This window comes from Silene latifolia, chromosome 9 (genome assembly GCF_048544455.1).
Source record: "Silene latifolia isolate original U9 population chromosome 9, ASM4854445v1, whole genome shotgun sequence".
Lineage (NCBI taxonomy): Eukaryota > Viridiplantae > Streptophyta > Magnoliopsida > Caryophyllales > Caryophyllaceae > Silene > Silene latifolia.
Window position 1 is genome coordinate 157,275,119 of NC_133534.1, and position 20,778 is coordinate 157,295,896.

At 39.0% G+C, this 20,778-nt stretch overlaps 1 long non-coding RNA gene across 1 annotated transcript; it reads right to left on the reverse strand.

The window, feature by feature from the left end:
- Positions 1 to 10,252: 10,252 nt before the first annotated feature.
- Positions 10,253 to 12,219, reverse strand: LOC141598349 (uncharacterized). Its single transcript, XR_012523438.1, has 3 exons — positions 12,063 to 12,219; positions 11,053 to 11,109; positions 10,253 to 10,485 (listed from the first exon to the last, which is right to left on the reverse strand). It is a non-coding gene; the product is annotated as an uncharacterized LOC141598349 (long non-coding RNA).
- Positions 12,220 to 20,778: the final 8,559 nt, after the last annotated feature.

The window sequence follows — 20,778 nt, forward strand, 5'->3', positions numbered from 1 at the left end:
TGATACGAATTAATTAATTCCTTAATTATGGGAGTGCAATTTTGCGTCTTATTTTAATGTGATTAAATAAAGATTAAATTTAGTAATTAAGTGTTATATTACTAAATTAGTTGAGGTATTAATATAAGTTTTGAGGTAGAGGTAATTAGTTATTTAAAGTTACAAGAAGTTGTAATTTTAACTAACTAGCAATTATGGGACCCATTATATGATGATATAATGGTAGTATACTACTCAAAAAGTGGAGTGTATATTATATTATTAGTTGTAATATTTAAGTGTTAAATGATTACATTAATAATTAAATATGTAAGATTGTTAAATATAAGACTTATAAGCATTTGTGGGACAAATGATAAAAGGCAAATATGGTCCATAAAAGGACCAATATTTCGGCCAAAATAAGAGCACAAGAGATGCTCATTTGTCTTTTGTAAGTGTTGGTTATTGTGTGATAGTGACATATCACACAAGGCTTTTCATACTACTTCTTACACTATTGCTCCCTACTCTCCACCTACACTTTACAAAGAGTAAAAAACAAAATAAAAAGATTCCCTAAAGACCATATGGCCACCGGTTTTTTGGCTTTAAAATAGCATTATGGTTGCTCATTTTTGTGGTTAAGTGAAGGAAGCTTTTACTTGTTTTTCTCTCTAAAATTTCCTCACATGCAAATTCATAAAAAGCTCTCAATAAATACTAATACACCAAATCTATTACTAGAAGTAGTAATATAAGAATATTAGTATTATTAAGGTAATATTTCTACTATATATCTAGTTAATATTAGTAGAGAATTTTTGGGTTTCATCTTGGGTGCAATTTATTGGAGTGGCTTCTAAACTTGGAGTCTTAGGAGGATCATCCATCATTATAAGCTCAAGAACAAGTGAAGGAAGGTGACCTTACTTGTGCCCATATATTTCGAACCATATAACAATGTAAGGAACATTGTTTTTCTTATAAATCTCTCATTTTGTTATGCATGCACTAGATCTAAAGAACAAATAATTAACAAGTTAATTAGTTCACTATTAGAGGAGTCTAATGATAGGTATATGAACCCAACAGAATGTGGCCGAGATCAGAAGTTTCTTGGGTTTGACAGGGTACTATTGACGGTTCGTGAAGGACTTTTCAAAGATTGCCAGACCTATGACTGCTTTGATGAGGAAAGAGAATAGGTTTCGTTGGCATGATAGTTGTGAGATGGCGTTCCAAATGTTAAAGGAGCGTTTGACCACAGCTCGAGTCTTAGCTTTACTTGAAGGGAGTGAGAATTTAGAGGTGTATACAGATGCTTCGAAGAACGGGTTGGGTTGTGTGTTGATGCAGAACTGGAAAGTAATAATTTCCTATGCTTCTAGGCAATTGAAGTCTTTTGAGGAGAACTATCTGACGCATGATCTAGAGTTCGGTTCAGTTGTTTTTGCTCTCAAGATTTGGAGACACTATCTATATGGGGCGACCTTTAAGGTGTATTTTGATCACAAGAGTTTAAAGTACATCTTTACTCAGAAGGAGTTGAACATGAAACAGAGGAGGTGGATGGAGCTCATAGGAAGCTGTGACATGGATATTATATGCCACGAAGGGAAGGCTAATGTTGTGGCCGATGCATTTAGTAATAAAAGTGTGCATTCTCTATGCACAGTTATGTCACATATGAGACTAAAAGATGAAGTGACCAAGATCGGGATTCATGTGATCCAAAAGGGGGATGCCAGGGGAGATTTGACAGTTAAACCAGATCATTATGATGATATTTGTAGGAAACAGGCTCTTGATTCTAAGATTCAAGAGTGGAGAGCTGGAGTAGACAAGGGGACAGTGTCTCGGTTCTCTATTCATTCTGATGGGAGTGTTCGGTTTGATGGGAGATGGTGTGTACCTAAGGATGAAGAGTTGAAAAAGATAATCATGACAGAGGCTCATTGCACTCCATATTCAGTGCATCCAGGTGGTGACAAACTTTAATAGGATCTTAAAAAGACGTTTTGGTGGCCTGGGATGAAGAGGGAAACAGCTGAGTTTTCGGCTCAATATTTGACTTGCCAGAGAGTCAAAGGGGAACAACAAAGACCGCAAGGTAATATTTAGTCTTTAGAGGTACTTGAGTGAAAATGATTGCATAGATGAGGGGTACTCGTGCTCCATTCCCGACACGCAGGTCCACCTCACCCTTTACGAGGGGTTCGATGTTTCGGAGCCCCTGCACATGATTGCATAGATGAGAACCACAACCAGTATCTAGTACCCAAGTTCCGTAACTTGCATGGTTAATCTCAATCATATGAATAAAAGAAGAAGAAGAAGAAGAAGACATACCAACAGGAGTAACGCGACCTGCTTTTATGTCTTCATGGTATACAGGACATGTACGCCTCCAATGCCCAGTCTTGTGGCAATGGTGGCATTCCATGTTACCGGTCTTGCTCTTTGTCGCGCCTGGTGAGGTGCTCGATTCACCAGGCCACTCTTACCTGATCCCGACTTCTTAAACTTCGGCTTACCTACTGCTAGGTCTGCCTGAGCTTTGCCCTTACCCTTGCCCTTGTTTGACACAATGAGAACATCCTGTTTCAGGCTCCCACTAAACTTCATGTCCTTCTCGGTCTGTACGAGAAGGGAGTCTAGTGCATGAGGACTTTTCTTCAAATCATTCATATAGTAATTGGCTCTAAAGAGCGCAAAACCATCGTGGAGTGAATGAAGCATGCGGTCAATCACGATGTTCTCAGTGATCTTACAATCAAGTGCCTCCAGTTTCTCGACATTCTCAATCATGCTGAGAATGTGTGGGCTAACCGGTTGGCCCTTCTGGAGTTTCGCCTCAAAGAAGCGACAGGTATGCTCATAGGTCACGATTCTCGGTGCTTTCGAGAATTCCTTAGTGAGCGTGGTGAAAATCTTGTTTGCACCTTCGGCTATGAAGCGTTTCTGCAAATTGGATTCCATTGCAAAAATGAGTACGTTCTTAATCGCACCCGCTTCCATGACGAAATCGCTATACGTGGCGATCTCGTTAGCTCCAACCGTGGGGCCCGGGTTTGGGATGGGCTCTATCGGATATTTGAGCTTCCCGTCGCAATGGCGGCATTCCGTAATGCCGCCTCCCAGTCCGCGAAGTTTGATCCATCATTCTTCAGTCGAGTAGACTGATTCATCTGATTCATGAAGATCCGAAGCCAGGACTCACGGTCCAATGTGGCACTTGGCATTGGGCCGTTCATACGGCCAGCCATTTTGTTATTAGCAGTTTAAATGATCGTGTTCTACACTGAGAAAGAAAGAAAAACAAAACGAAATAAGCAACTCATCGAGGTGATTTAAGTCTAATTAAAATTCTTTTTAACGTGTAGACTCATTGCATTTGTATAATCGATCTACCTCAAGAATAATACAAATGATCCCAAGACTCAATTTCCGTAAAGTGATAAGCCAACTGTTTGGCTAGTTCTACCGTTAGAACTCTTGGTCGATAGATTTCCGTAAATCCTATCTGTAGTCCACCATAATCACAGGATCGTACGAGTGACCATAGTGTTGAGATAAAATAGGTCAATCAGTTCCAACTTACCCGACGTAGAAGGGGTCATATTATGCCTACCGATGAAGAAGGGATTCATTGGAGTTTGACCTATAAAGACTATTCTCAATTTTTGGTTATACGAGGAAGATCCCATCAACTTAGTTTTAATTCATTTAAAGTGAACGAAAATCTAGCATTACGTGAATGAATTAACTTAGGTGATGGCTTATTAATTCCGTGTGACATCTGTATGTCATAGAAAACTAACGCGTAACCTCTATATGAGTCAGTTTTCATGCAAATATTAGGTGGTTTGGTTTTAGGCGGAATATGATGCAAACTATCGTTACGATGAAAAACATAAAAAAATGCAAAACGTAAATAAAAGTCCTAGTGTGGCCTATCCTAGCAAAATAAACATAATACAACTTTGGAATCCACCGTTGGACCCTCGAAGCTTGTCTTGATGTTCCATCTTGATCCATGCAGCGGGAGTGAGCATCTGATCTCCAACTTTGGTCTTCACAAAATTTCAATTTAAAATTTACAAAATATAAACCTATTTACATTCTAAATTAAAACTGTAATTACAAGGAAAAAACCAAAACGGAGATGCGAGATCTCAAAATACAACCAAGACCGTGTTCCATCATTACGGTAACACGTTCTACTAAGGCCACACTAAGTTACAACCGATTGTAAAATTAAATACGTAATAAAAAACATTCATGGCATTCAAAAGTAACGATAAATAAAAATTCATCAACTAAAACAAAATATATCCGTGACATAATTCTGTGACAAAACCGCTTCTATCAACTTAATTTTAATTCATGACAATACGTTACTTTAAATCGCTTTAAAATAACTAAATGGTACGTGAGTGAACCGTTTCACTATCAAGCGAGTGTACAACATCCGTATAATGTACATATAATGGCCAAAACAAAAATACCGAATTTTTTTTTTTTTTTTTTATTTTTTTTTATTTCGGCTGGACCGAGAGCAAGAAAGGGAAAAAAAATTCCGAAACATCAAAACCCTCGTGAAAAACGAATGAACAAAACAAAACCAATTGCAATTTTGATCTAATTCGTATAAAATTAAATCAACAATTGATAAAACCTTAACATATTGCTATAAAGACCGATTATAATAACAATATGCAAAAATTAATCGAAAACAAAACCAATCGATCGAGACACTACAGTCCTCGATCGACTGAACAGACGGGCCGACTGTATACAACAGCACAAAAAAAAACAAAACAGCCATGTACAATAATGTCACGGTTTTCAAGAAAAAAATATCGATTCAAATCGTTTTATGAAAATCACGATGAAAAATTTACGTGGCCTCGCTCTGATACCACTTGTAGGGTAATATCCGTATAAAACCCCTTAAAATTAAGGACTATAACGCAAATTATCATGTGATTAATTGTCATAAACGAAAAACAAGAGAAACGATAAAGGAACAAGAATCAACCTCGGGTCCTGTGAATTTCGGCCTAAGAACAGAAATCAATATAGATTTCCTCCTAATTGTTGCACCCAAGATCGTCTGAGACTATGCCCCTTGTGCTAGAAATTGCTCTCTGATTGCCTTGCAATATTGAGAGAGCTTTTGTGAGGTTTTGATGTGAGATCTAGAATTTCAGAGGAAATTACTCCAAAGCCCTAATTTTTGTGCAAATGACAATGATTAGGTCAAAAGGAGAGAGGGACTCTCCTTTTGTTATTCTCGGCCAAACCGTGAGCTCAAGGGGGGAGTGGGCTTTCCACTTTCTCCTTATTTAACTCGTGGTCCGACTCGTTTTGCTAAAATGTATATGACGGGTTTTAATTATAAATCGTCACTCGTTATCGGATAATAAAATATCGACTAGTAACATGAATCAGTCGACATGTTAATACTTGTGATCGTTGTTTTGTGGGTAAGATCTTTGTACTACTTTTATATCAGATAGTTAATATTGTTTAAAACCCTAATTGGGTAATATGGGGGTTTTTGGGATTGATTATGCGATAGATTGTGATTATGTGATTAATTGATTATAAGAGGTGATTTCGTAGAAGAAGGTTTTTGATCCGCTGCATTTGGTTTATTGTTGGTGATTTCGTCTCAGGTAGGGTTTCCCTACTCAGTTGACTGTGTAACTATTATAAGTAGGCATGGTTGTTTGATTGGCATAAATGTTGTTATCGCACTTTGGAAATGACATGTTTTATTGGTATTGTAGATTGGTTGATTGTTTGTCTGTGGTTCGCGAGGTGCGCCCTCGACTGAGTGGAGTCACTTGCGGGAGTGGCTTCACGCCCTTAATTCACCCCATGTGGTTCCCGTCACAAGGGGGATGTGCACATTAATGGACATGGGTTATTCCCTCGATGGTGTTAAGCAGGGCTTAGGTGGTACGCTGCGGTCCCTACTGGCGGTTGGAATATCTGTTGTGATGGATATTCTGGCAGGACTACACACTTTAGTGTGTAGTCAGATGTTTGGTGATGTGACGGAGTTCGAGGAATCTGATTGTGTAATTGACTGTTGCTATTGGCTTATCTTGTTTATGGAGTAACTGACCATGTTTAAATGTTTTGAAAACTGTGGTGATCCATTTGGGGATGGTGAGCAGTTGATTAGCAGGTATATCTTGGATACGTGCGGGATCTAGCTGGGGATGGAGTCACCACGTGTCAGAGTCGTAGTCTTCCGCTGTTTTGTCATCACACTTTTTGCTTTAGCTGGTTTGCAGTTTTGAGATAGTTGTATTTTACTTTTCAGTTTTGGTTTTGATGTACGCACATTAAACTTTATACTTAAAATACGTTTCTTGATAGTCACTTTTGAATACTATGCCTCGGGTAACCGAGATGGTAGCATCACCATGTACTAGGGTGATCTTGGTAAGGCATCTTGGTGTATGGGGTGTTACAGTAAGTTTCAAAAAATGAATTATATAAGGGAGTAATAATCAATTTACCCTTTATTTTATTATGCTTTACTATATAATTTCTTGTTTAAGTTCTTTATTATCCTCTTCTTTATTTTGCCAGACATGGAAGAAGGGCGGGCTGAGATTTCGTCCTTTTTGTTGTTGTTGACCTTTTCATTTGCTTCCAACCAATAGGAGGGCGACATCTACTGGGTCACCAACTGGGTTGGAAGTAGACCTATCAAATTTACCCGAAAACCTGACCCGGTTTTCAGGTTCAAGACCCGAAAATTTCGACTCGGTGACCTGTTAGACATGAACCCAAAATGACCCGTTATTATAGGGTCGAGACCCGAGCCGAACGGGTCGATCCGTTAGGTTATGGGTAAAATAAGAATTTTATTAAAATATTAATATTTATATCTTGTATTTGATAGAATAGTTAAAAAAATAAGTTTTTTGCTATTTAAAATTACAAACATAACTACAATGTCAATTTTATATAACTTTTATAATATTTAATAATAAAGTAATTATTAAAAAAACTTTATTTTAATAATTATTGAATATAATTAATGTAAACATTGAATATGATTAAAATATTAATTTTAAATATGTTTTTGCCTTTTAAAAAATTAATTAAAAAAATCATTAGAAAAAGACGTTAGAAATTATTTCTTGACCCGTATTCTGACTCTCACCCGATCAGTGACCCGTATGACCCGACCTGATCCGTATGACCCGACCCGTCCGACCCGTTTGACAGGTCTAGTTAGAGGTCATCAATTGACCTCTTCTCTCATTTTTTACACCTTGGGTCATTCTAATCCTCCTCTTAATGTGTCATTAATATAACCCAACAAGCTCACGACCTAGTTGGTGACTTTGCTTGAGCATGGTCTTAGGGAAATTCAAAGTCGTTAACTTCTAATGCATCCTTTCAACTACTCGCTGCATTTACATGATTTATGACAACAATTCTACATATGAGTAACAGGTTGGATTCTCATTAAAATGTTACATGACACGTGACTTTTAAGTCTTGCTTTCTTTTTTAATAGATTTATAGATAGGCGTCGGATCCCGTAAGAATGACTAACATATTGAGAACCGTGAGCACCCTTACTAAATCTCTACTAATTCTAGTTTCAAAAGTTTAGATGAATTATTTATCATTAGTTTAATTTATTCAAGCACAATATTTGGTGGAACTAAATAAAATTTATTGATTATATTAACAAAATATTTGTTTAATTGTAGATACCTCATTTCAACACCTCCCGCCAACCACCCAGTGATGATTGGGCCGCATATTTGACACGCGGAACGATTTATGATAGTCCGTAGGTTCATCAACAAGTGATAGCTCAGACACTCGATTCAACCCCTTGGTCGTCATCTACGCACCGATACGGTCGTTTTGACAGTAATTAGAGTTCATTTGGAGTCCGGGTAAAAAACCGCATCATTTTCTAAAAACCGTTTAAAATGCCGAGTCGGAAATTCCAGAAAGTTCTAGAATTCTCTGGATAATTATTCCTAATTAAATTTAATATTATTTTGTGTTTTACGGAATAAGGAAGTATAGATCTACCGAAATTCCATAAAAAAACGAGGAATTCTTTCTTGCAAAAGAGGAAACCTTTGGGGAAAGGACGCAGCAGGTGTTTTGCCTCTTCCAAGGGTCGCAGTAGCTGCTGAGCCTCTTCCCCAACCCTCTTTTCAAGATTTTTAGAATATTTCCGTGATTTGTTTCCATAGCCGTGTCATTCCTAAACTCTTTCATGTGTTTAGTATAAATAGAGGCCTTCACCTCCCATATTTGGCATGCGAGTGTCCGCCTTTCTCTTCTCTCTCTTTGCATTCTAGACCACGCTATTGCTTTTGACGCATACATGCTTGATCAATCGACCACGTAAGCTTAGATCATTCCGAGTCTCGATCGTTGCATAGACGACCAATTTGACCAACTCCATGTTTAATCAACCTAATCAATTTTCTAAATCCTCTAACGACGACACTTTCCACGCATATTCGAGTAGAGAAATCACTAAAACGATAACTTAATCAATCTCGTTTCGTCAAACATGTAATTCTGAGGGTGTAAATCCCATTTTATTTATTGCACTTTTATTTTGTATTAATTAATGTAAGTCTATATCAAAAGCACATTTAAAGACCGTTTTAAAATCAATCTCTTAAAACCATTTTTATAAAACAACGGAGGTCAGACGTCGTGAAGAAGCGCAAACAGCTACGCCTCTTCGAAGGGTTGCGATTGATGCACCTCTTCTAGAGGTTTCACGCTCCCGCTCTTCTTCTTCTTTATCCTCGACTTCCTGCAAATTTCTATTTTTTTTATTTCTTTCATTTTTCTTTGTTTTCTTCGTCATGTTAGTATATAAATCATGTTTTAATAATTCCTTTTTTTTATTTTAATGCTTGGTTCGTCCTTAATCCCAAGTAATTCAACACTTGCGGGTTTTCGCCAATTTTATTCAAATCGATTCTTCTGGGTTTCGACTTGTTCATGTCGAGGTTCTGGAATCATAACTTGATACATAAGTTTTCTTTCGACTTTTTGTTTGTCTAGTTTCTTAATCTAACCTCAAGTTTTGTTCTTTTGTTATTCCGACATGAGTTCATAATAATCATGTAAAGCGCTGTAATTTTTTTTGTTTTTAATTCGCTTTATGACTTGCCCAGATGCATATAATTGGTTAAAGCACTTCAACTCGAGTCTAATATCAATAATTGATCTTAGATCTACCAACGAACGATAACAGTGTTGCGGTTCTGACTTCACAAGAAACCCGCTCTAGAACATACGCACGAAGTGCCACGCCTCTTCCGAGCACGCAGATGATCTTTGCGCCTATTCCGGCTGGTTTATTTCTCTGAACACTCTCTCGCTTTGACATAGCTCCTAATTACGGTGTAAATCAACTATTAATCGTATTATCACCTCTAATCTGACGTATTTTTATATTTTCATTCCTATTTAATTTTCTTTTATTTTCTTCTTCGAAATACTGTCTTTGAGCGTGCTTTTGACGTAGATCAGATAAAGCCTTGTAACCTCTTGTAATTTTAATTATTGTATTTCGTTTATCGTAATTATAATGTATGATTTATTTGCTTGGCTTTCACATGTAATTAATCTAACATTCACTTCGACCCAATTTGTTTGCTAATTAGGTTTCAACCGACATAGTCTAATTTCACATGCTACGATTAATATATGTTTGTTGCATTGCATGCATTACATCGTCGATATATCAAATATGAATGATTTCTCTGATTATTAGTAGAGGCCGCTATCGAGGCGGGCGGGATTAGGTGTTCGAATTAAAAGCATCTTAATACGTAGCCTCACCCCTTACTCCAGTTATCTCTAGACATCCGTGTCCAATGACATCTTCGAGAGTCATTCTAGACATAGAATGCTAAGGGTAACGAGTTCTTATTGTTTATTGTTGGAATATGTGTCCTCCGACAATAATACGATCACAACTGTCGATCTTGATGATCACATGTTTAAATCTCGTTTTAAGAATACATGTGGGATGTAATATTTTACAGTCAACTGGTCCACACATATCGGTAATGATTGGCTGACTAGAGTTTGATATTACTGTCGTGCGACGGTGGTGATCAGTTGATCCCCTTAGGTCATACCTAAAGGGTTAATTAAATTGCTTAAAATTGACAGACGATTTTGTGAGTATTATTGACGTGTCTTATCCGGTTTATGAAGGAGCCTTTGGCAAGACATTCCCTAATAAACCGAACTGTTACCATCTCGGTTTCCCGAGGTAGTGAATAACAAATTAAACTCCAAGGCAATTTATTTAACATCTTAACTTAACTATTACAAATTCTCCTTTTAAATTAAATTACAAGAACTGACGTAAATAAAAGTGAAGTCTTCTAGGTGATGAACTAGCCACTAGGTCATCTGATCCAGTGTCTCACGCCCATCCAGCTCCCGTCCTATCTCATAAACCTGTCAAGTCTGCTCCCCATAAAACGGTTCATCACAGGTGTTCACGAATACACAGGGTCAACCACGAGGTTGAGTAGGGAAAACAATAAAACAGTAAATATGATATGCATGATACTCCGTCACCTCCATCACCACCTCAACTCATCACACACAACCCCGGCACGCCCAGCCATACCGATCCCCGGTAGACTATATATATCGACCGTAGTCGATCCGCCCGCTCGCAGCGGAGGACACCAGGGCAAGTCTGCCGCAGAACCAGCCTGGGCCTTATCACAACATCACATCATATCTCATCATCGTCACCACCACACCATCCTCCAACTCCAATGCATATGCAATGCTCAACAATAATCAATGCAACATGATATGTATATCAATGAATGAAATCATGCCGACTATCAAAATAATGAAATAGCATAATCAACACGAACAGTTCAGTCAACCACACTCCAGTGTATGAATCATGACATAAATTACAACCACACACAAGTCATCGATCACAAATTCGGTCACATGTAACACAACAACTCAACACAATTTAACAACACCGGTAAGTCAAGTGTATTTCCCTACCTCAGAGCTGCAGTCAAATAGTCGGAAGCTCGGTGATAATCCACAATAATTCGCCCTCTGAAAGATAATGAAATGATAACCCATTACTTAACTATTCCCGTTCCCAAAATAGAAGTTACTAAAAATAGAATTTCTTAAAATGGAAACTTTCCCGATATAGTAACTTTTCTCTTTTAACCAACCCGACTCAAAACCCGACTTGAACATTTTAAATAACTCGGGAGTTAAATTAAATAACTAATTTAGATGACTCGGAATTAAATTAAATAACCATTTTAATGAGTTAAACGATTTAAGGAAAAACCCGAGTCACACAAACAATTCAAACAACCCGTCTTTAATTATTTACTTAACTCGGGAATTAAGTTAATTAATTTAGAATACGACCCGATACGAAAAAATAACGATTAAATGATGAAAAATCCGTTTAAAAACCAAAACAGCCCGCACCCCTTCACACGCGCACACACACCACCACACGCCACCTCACCACCGCGACAACCACCTGACCCAACACCCACTCTGACCTCGCCACCCACGACCACCACCAGCCTGGTCGACTGCCGCCGGCGAGTCGAACCAGGGCTGGCAATCTGGCCGGTTCACCACCGTGCCTCCCCAAACAGCCCTTGTTCTCCCTTTACCACCACCGCAGCCATTATCATAACCCTGCCAAACCACTGCCACCTTACTCGCCGCCGCACAGTGTACCCAGACACAGTGGCGCCACCTTGTCGACCTCCCCCTAGTCGACGTTGGCACCCCCGAACCTAACCACCTACAACCCACCCGAAACCCGTGTTAACAACCGTTGCTACCCCCTATCACTCGCCGCCTTTTCCCGTCCCTAACACCACCAAGAACCACCCTAACCACCACCATGTCACTCGCCACTCACCACTCTACTCATATAACCCGTCAACAACTACCAACAATGTCTCGACAAGACACAAACAACCCACAAAACCCGACATTCAATTCGAAAAACAGAGAAGAGTTCGAACCTTTACCTTTCCTGCCGCCATAGCCGCCACCACGGCCACCCTCAGACGTCGACAAGCTCCCCTATCCCTTCCTTGTTGCGCCGTCAACCACCTATGCTCTCTCTCTCTCTCTCGTTTTGCGTGAGGGTGAAGTTTGAGATGAGGAAAGGAGGGAGGCGGCTGAGTAGAGGGATTATTAGGTTTAGGTTTATGGTTAGGGTTAGGGTTAATGTTTAGGGTTTAGTTGGGCTTTAGGGTTTAATGGGCTGGATGATATATTGGCCCAACTTAAATGGGTCAGCTCACAATTCGTATTTCTTATAAACCCGTCTTAATTAACTTACGGTAGATTAATGTAATTATCGACTCAATTATTTTCCCGACATATCTGTAATATAAAATGTATAATAATTAATATAAAATAATATCCGTTTAATTAATTATATTATATAAAATACGGGGTATTACAGTCTTCCCCCCTTAAAATGAACTTCGTCCCGAAGTTCGCTCCCGTACCCAAACCTCAAAAGGCCCCACAACTCATAATTCAGTACCAGTAGTTTAACTATACTCTCCTTTTACACATCAACCAACTAACAGAAGTAGAAACAACACCTATAGAACTCATTTGCATAGGTACCCCACAACGAAACATCTACTTGATCAAAATTACAATCTACAAACAAGTGCAAATTAAGCATCAAGATTTTACAATCCTACCCAACTAAAAACATGGTTACGTCCTCGTAACCTTCATTATTATAACCAAGGTTCTCAACTACTGCTAACAACTGGAAGAGGATATAATATTCACAACTCGCGCTCAAGTTAACCAATCTTTACCAAAGACAATCAATATACCAACTCTCTCAAGGAAGCTATCGTTACCAGTAAAATCATTAGTAATTATTCATTTTACCAATCATTGTAATTTTATACCTTAGAAAAATAGGGAATCAATCAACGTGATAAAAGAATTAGGGTCAAAACTTGATAACTCGATTTTTGAAAATTTATAACCTAATAGGTCCAATCTAACTTTCCTTTACGTAATTGTACAGATTTAGGTCAAGACACAGAATTACCAATAAAATGAAGACAACCAGTTCGCAGTATTTATCAGCCTAGAAATATTTTTAATCCTCATAACAATTGGGTTTGGTATTTATTCATGAATGACGAATGCACATTGATTGGCAAATTTTATAAACTTATTGGTCGCGTAAACAACGATATTGGAAAGTTATCGTACCAGACTATTATACACAAAATTTCGTTCTTGGTGTTAATTATATTTAGACTGTACCCAACACAATGACAGAAAGATTAGATGTATTTAACTACACAAATTTTTACAAATATTCATTATATGTTATGCTAATATCAACTTACCATGTTAACACATAATTCACTTAAATCACCACATTACATTTCCCGTTTCGACATTCGTAACCAACCACAACCCACCAATTCGCTACATGAACGAACAACATGACTAACTTGACCCACTATTTGTGACTCCGTTCTAATTTCATTACTCCAGACTTAGCAATTATCATGGACCATACAACCAGACACCGGTTGGAAACCTCATTCCGAATTTATACTCATACGACACAATTTAATTTCATTTTTTTCAAAACTTTTACTTTCATACTGAACGGTGAATAATTTTCTTAACATAATCTTATGGCAGGGTCGTCATGGAATCCACTTTCAGCTTACTACGAAACCCAAAATCAGATAAACTTAATTCAATTACTTTAAACAAAACAAGCTTAGGTGTTGACTCATATATCGTAATTTACAGGTCCATCTTATTCATGGCTCAATTAAACGTAACTATAACGACTATCATTTAAACCAACACATATCATGTGAATTATCAAAGGATTATTTCATCATAATTGCCAACATAGTTATCACGACAATCTTTATTAAAATATAATCTGATAGTGACGTCTCGAGGGTATAGCTATGTCAAGTGTCGTATTATATCAACAATTTCCTTTATATCATGCTCCTACAATTGTAAGAATCCCTTTTGTATTTTATGACGACATAGTGATGAACATATCCAATAAGGAATAACAACACCGTTTATTATCATGTTATAGGTTTTAGGTTCAATTGAAATAATTTAATGCAATGAAAGTAATAAATATACTATAGACACGCCGACTCACAAAAAGGCATTAGAACTCAGATGACATCCTACACGTGTGAACACTTAGGCACAATCATTACTACCATCCATGTGTAAACTTTTAAACAAAATTATTGTAAATATCCATGCGAGTATATTAGAAAATCAAATTAACTTTTAACGTTATCAACTTACACGAGTATGACATTATGGTTTTATATTTATATATATATATATATCTGACCGTTATGCAAATATGATGAACTCACCAAAGATATTCCAACATGCCAAACGTATATAAAATGCAAACAACTAGACTCATATAAAATGTTTCACCCTCGATTAAAATCAAATTAAGCTATCCAATTTTCACTCATACTATCATGCCAACCATGTTATCAACTAAGTTTTAAATTTTTTGTCACTTGTTAAGATACATAATTACTGAACATGCGTGCTACTGTCGTCATATAAAACATTGTAAATTCACATTATTAAGGCCCATGAATTAATCAAACAGCTGTATGGAAACTTAACATAGAACGCACATTTTACAGGTCATGATTCACGTTGTAACTTTCAAAAATTACTAATAACAAATTGTTCAACGAAAACTTGAGTTGTATTACTTTTCATAACATACAAAGAGTTACTAATTCGTGATAAAAGAATGAGGTCGAAAATTCAAGAATTCGATTTTTAAAGAATTTTACAACTCAGTTGGTCCAAACAAGTATGTGACAGCAATTGGTCCTAAACTTGGGTCAGTTTGCAAAGCGTGCCATTTAATATAGAGACATCAAGAATTTTCGTGGCTTAACAATTTGAAAGCGTATGCGAACCTTCTAGTCGATGGAGTTGGAATTATGCAAAAAAAAAAAATCATTTATACAAATTAAATGAGGATTTTTACAAAATCGTTGGTCAAAACATCACTGCACAGGAACTTCCCGACCACAGCCCACTAAAACATTTATTACTCCTAATCCGTATATCCTATAAACATAGAACCAACGCCAAATGAACACTAACTCACGAGGCTATCTCTCATAAAATTTTCATCCATAGAAAATTAACAAAAAGAAATGGCGTTATGTCAATTACAGAGTAAAATCAAACGGAACGGATTTCAACACTAAATCATTCATTTTCCATGTTCCAAACTCTTACAACCATCCTATCGATACTAACTCATCCTAAATTAATATCACACCTTTGTATATACGTAAACGTCCATCCCATAGAAATCCCTTCGCATCCCGACCTGCCCCTCACATCTAATCACGAACGTTACGACTAGAAACAAGCAATTCAACGGTGTCTCTCATTACGATCACGATACTATACTAGCATGGCTTCGGGATCACATAACCACATATTACCAGCCATAATAGCACTATCAACACGTCATTCACATCCATCCAGATAAATATCATAATTTCAGCATTAGGTCTCAAGGTATACATCAACTCGCTTATATCCAAGGTTTTCCTTCTAACTACCCCATTCACTCGTTTTCTCTTGGGTTGCCTGGTTCAAAACTGAGAGGGCAAAAGAGCACGCATTAAGGGCGCCTTCTTAACCGTACTGTGAGCTCCTAGCAGTTTATTCCCAGGGGTTCATTTTATTTAGACACATCCTACGTTCATTAGGTTCATTGGTTTAGGCCTGAGGATCGTTCGCTCTGATACCACTTTGTAACACCCCGGTTTATGAAGGAGCCTTTGGCAAGACATTCCCTAATAAACCGAACTGTTACCATCTCGGTTTCCCGAGGTAGTGAATAACAAATTAAACTCCAAGGCAATTTATTTAACATCTTAACTTAACTATTACAAATTCTCCTTTTAAATTAAATTACAAGAACTGACGTAAATAAAAGTGAAGTCTTCTAGGTGATGAACTAGCCACTAGGTCATCTGATCCAGTGTCTCACGCCCATCCAGCTCCCGTCCTATCTCATAAACCTGTCAAGTCTGCTCCCCATAAAACGGTTCATCACAGGTGTTCACGAATACACAGGGTCAACCACGAGGTTGAGTAGGGAAAACAATAAAACAGTAAATATGATATGCATGATACTCCGTCACCTCCATCACCACCTCAACTCATCACACACAACCCCGGCACGCCCAGCCATACCGATCCCCGGTAGACTATATATATCGACCGTAGTCGATCTGCCCGCTCGCAGCGGAGGACACCAGGGCAAGTCCTGCAGAACCAGCCTGGGCCTTATCACAACATCACATCATATCTCATCATCGTCACCACCACACCATCCTCCAACTCCAATGCATATGCAATGCTCAACAGTAATCAATGCAACATGATATGTATATCAATGAATGAAATCATGCCAGCTATCAAAATAATGAAATAGCATAATCAACACGAACAGTTCAGTCAACCACACTCCAGTGTATGAATCATGACATAAATTACAACCACACACAAGTCATCGATCACAGCTCGGTCACATGTAACACAACAACTCAACACAATTTAACAACACCGGTAAGTCAAGTGTATTTCCCTACCTCAGAGCTGCAGTCAAATAGTCGGAAGCTCGGTGATAATCCACAATAATTCGCCCTCTGAAAGATAATGAAATGATAACCCATTACTTAACTATTCCCGTTCCCAAAATAGAAGTTACTAAAAATAGAATTTCTTAAAATGGAAACTTTCCCGATATAGTAACTTTTCTCTTTTAACCAACCCGACTCAAAACCCGACTTGAACATTTTAAATAACTCGGGAGTTAAATTAAATAACTAATTTAGATGACTCGGAATTAAATTAAATAACCATTTTAATGAGTTAAACGATTTAAGGAAAAACCCGAGTCACACAAACAATTCAAACAACCCGTCTTTAATTATTTACTTAACTCGGGAATTAAGTTAATTAATTTAGAATACGACCCGATACGAAAAAATAACGATTAAATGATGAAAAATCCGTTTAAAAACCAAAACAGCCCGCACCCCTTCACACGCGCACACACACAAGACCACACGCCACCTCACCACCGCGACAACCACCTCGACCCAACACCCACTCGACCTCGCCACCCACGACCACCACCAGCCTGGTCGATCGCCGCGAGTCGAACCAGGGCGGCAATCTGCCGGTTCACCACCGTGCCTCCCCAAACAAATTCCCTTGTTCTCCCTTTACCACCACCGCACCATTATCATAACCCCCGCCAAACCACGCCACCTTACTCGCCGCCGCACAAAGTGTACCCAGACACGGTGGCGCCACCTTGTCGACCTCCCCCTAGTCGACGTTGGCACCCCCCGAACCTAACCACCTACAACCCACCGAAAACCCGTGTTAACAACCGTTGCTACCCCCTATCACCGCCGCCTTTTCCTGTCCCTAACACCACCAAGAACCACCCTAACCACCACCATGTCACTCGCCACTCACCACTCTACTCATATAACCCGTCAACAACTACCAACAATGTCTCGACAAGACACAAACAACCCACAAAACCCGACATTCAATTCGAAAAACAGAAGAGTTCGAACCTTTACCTTTCCTCGCCGCCATAGCCGCCACCACGGCCACCCTCAGACGTCGACAAGCTCCCCTATCCCTTCCTTGTTGCGCCGTCAACCACCTATGCTCTCTCTCTCTCTCTCGTTTTGCGTGAGGGTGAAGTTTGAGATGAGGAAAGGAGGGAGGCGGCTGAGTAGAGGGATTATTAGGTTTAGGTTTATGGTTAGGGTTAGGGTTAATGTTTAGGGTTTAGTTGGGCTTTAGGGTTTAATGGGCTGGACAGATATTGGCCCAACTTAAATGGGTCAGCTCACAATTCGTATTTCTTATAAACCCGTCTTAATTAACTTACGGTAGATTAATGTAATTATCGACTCAATTATTTTCCCGACATATCTGTAATATAAAATGTATAATAATTAATATAAAATAATATCCGTTTAATTAATTATATTATATAAAATACGGGGTATTACAGTCTTCCCCCCTTAAAATGAACTTCGTCCCGAAGTTCGCTCCCGTACCCAAACCTCAAAAGGGTATTGTAAATCGCACTCACGGACGTCGCGTATTGCTAACTTGGTTAACACACACTTTTGACACATCAATTACACATATCAAATATGAAATGTTATGTAATTGATTGTTGTTATTGGCTTATCTTGTTTATACAGTAACTGACCCCATTTTAATGTTTTGAAAACTGTGGTGATCTATTCGGGGATGATGAGCAGTTTATTAGCAGGTATATCTTGGATACGCGCGGGATCTAGCTGGGAATGGACTCACCACGTTTCAGAGTCGTAGTCTTCTACTGTTTTGTCATAACACTTTTTGCTTTAGTTGGTTTGCAGTTTTGAGACAGTTGTATTTTACATTTCAGTTTTGGTTTTGATGTACGCACATTAAAATTTATACTTAAAATACGTTTCTTGATGGTCACTTTTGATTACTATGCCTCAGATAACCGAGATGGTAGCGTCACCATATACCAGGGTGGTCTTCGTAAGGCACCTTGGTTTATGGGGATATTACAAGGTGGTATCAGAGCGACGATTTTGGAACGTGTAACTAATGCACTCAATGAATATAGAGAGTCAACTTAAAATGAACCGGGGTAGGAGTTTGTTACGAGCTATGGATAGGCTTGGGAGACGTCCTAAAGTAGCGAACTCGCCCTACAACTTTGAACCGGTCACTATGGGGTGTCATAGGATCGCTACTTATTTACTATTGTTCGTATGCATATGTTGGATGACGTGTGTAGTTGAAGCGCATGAATTGGTTGGAAAAGATGGAAGTAATTGCATGAGAATATGAATTTCGTGATTAAGAATATGTTTATGTGACGAAGTGGATTTATAATGTTTTGGTATTAGTAACATGTGATTAGGGGATGCATATTTTATTTACATGATATTGTTTTACGTAAGGTTATAAAAGCATGCGGGTAGTACGTATCGTGAGCATGACTCGATGGAGTGGGGAAAACTCGATCGAGTAAGGTGGACTCGATCGAGTGAGCTTGGCTCGATCGAGTGGGTATGTGTACGTGATTGGGCAGTAGCTAGTGGAGTCGTGTTACTCAATCGAGTAAGGGGAGTACTTGATCGAGTGTCTGGTACTCGACCGAGTACGTAAGTGACTCGATCAAGTATGTTTTATGTCAGTTCTGGACATCATCTGGAGTTGGGGTACTCAATCGAGTGTGTAGGTTACTCGATCGAGTGACTCCTACTCGATCGAGTATGTGTGGTTACTCGATCGAGTATGTTCTGGTGGTGGATCATATTTGCTTTGAGCCGTAGGCTATGTGCTTACGTTTATCTCCATTTTATAGCTCAAAGATATGCCGCCAAAGAGATCAGCTATGTATGCTAAGGCTCAAGAGATGAGCATTGAGGACATTGCCAAAATGCTTGAGCACCAAGACGCGCTAACTAAGACCCTCAAGAAGATGGGAAAAGATAAGGAGGCTGGGGTAGACTTGGCCAAGATGAGCACTACGATATCTCGCTTCAACCCCACTAACTATGTTGGTACAGGTGCGCCGATTTTGCTTGACAACCGACATCGTGAGATGGAGAATATCCTTGGGGTGGTGCATTGTCCAGAGGAGTTTAAGGTTCAATAAGCTGCGTTCTACCTAAGGGATTTAGCCGAAGAGTGGTGGGATATGGTGAATTACAGTACCTTAAACATGTATCTAAAGCAGGGTAAGACTGTTATTTCGTGGTCCAAGTTCAAGAGAGCTATGATGCAGGAGTTCGTCCCGGAGCATGTTTGTAGTAAGCTACATGGTGAGTTCGATTCTTTTAAGATGACCGAGGACATGATAGTGACGGAGTACTACCACAAGTTCAACGAGAAGGCAAGGTATGATGAGGATATGGGGCTAAGTTAGGAGAACTTAGCACTCCGTTTTGAGAAAAGGTTAATTTATCAGATCTTGGAGAAGGTATCGGTGGGGAGTCTTACCGATGGCAAGGAGACCTATGAGAGGGATGGACGGGCTGAGAGGTTGGTCGAAATGCCCAAGGAAAATAGGAGAAGGGCTAAAAAAAAGAGGAAGTCTGAGAGTGATGGCGGTGTCCAATCTGGTTTCAAGCGGGGTAACGACAATCAAACTAGGGCTCCCTCTTCTGGGTCGGGCTTTAGTGGAGGATCTTCTTATGATCATGTTCGTGGAAGTAGCAGCAACTAAGGTATCACGTGTTTCAACTGTGGCGGTGTTGGTCAAAAGAGGCATCAGTGTACTAGTGCAGTGACGAGGGGCTTTCAAAGACAGTCTCAGGGGAGCTTTTCCCAGGGACCGACACAAAGCTATGCTAGTAACTGGCCACCTGTGTCGTGGAACAACAAAGGAGGTCAGAGTAACAACAACGGTGGTTCCAACCGCAATGGCGGTAATTCTTATCAGAGACCGGCGGCTAATACCAATCAGGTGTCAGCTGCCAAGCCTTCTACATCGGCTAGTACAGTGCAAGCGGGAGGACAGAAGAGTAGTGTCAAACTTTTCATGATGGATATGTAAGGTGCTGAGGATGATGCTCACGTGATCACCGGTACTTTTCTTGTTAACAA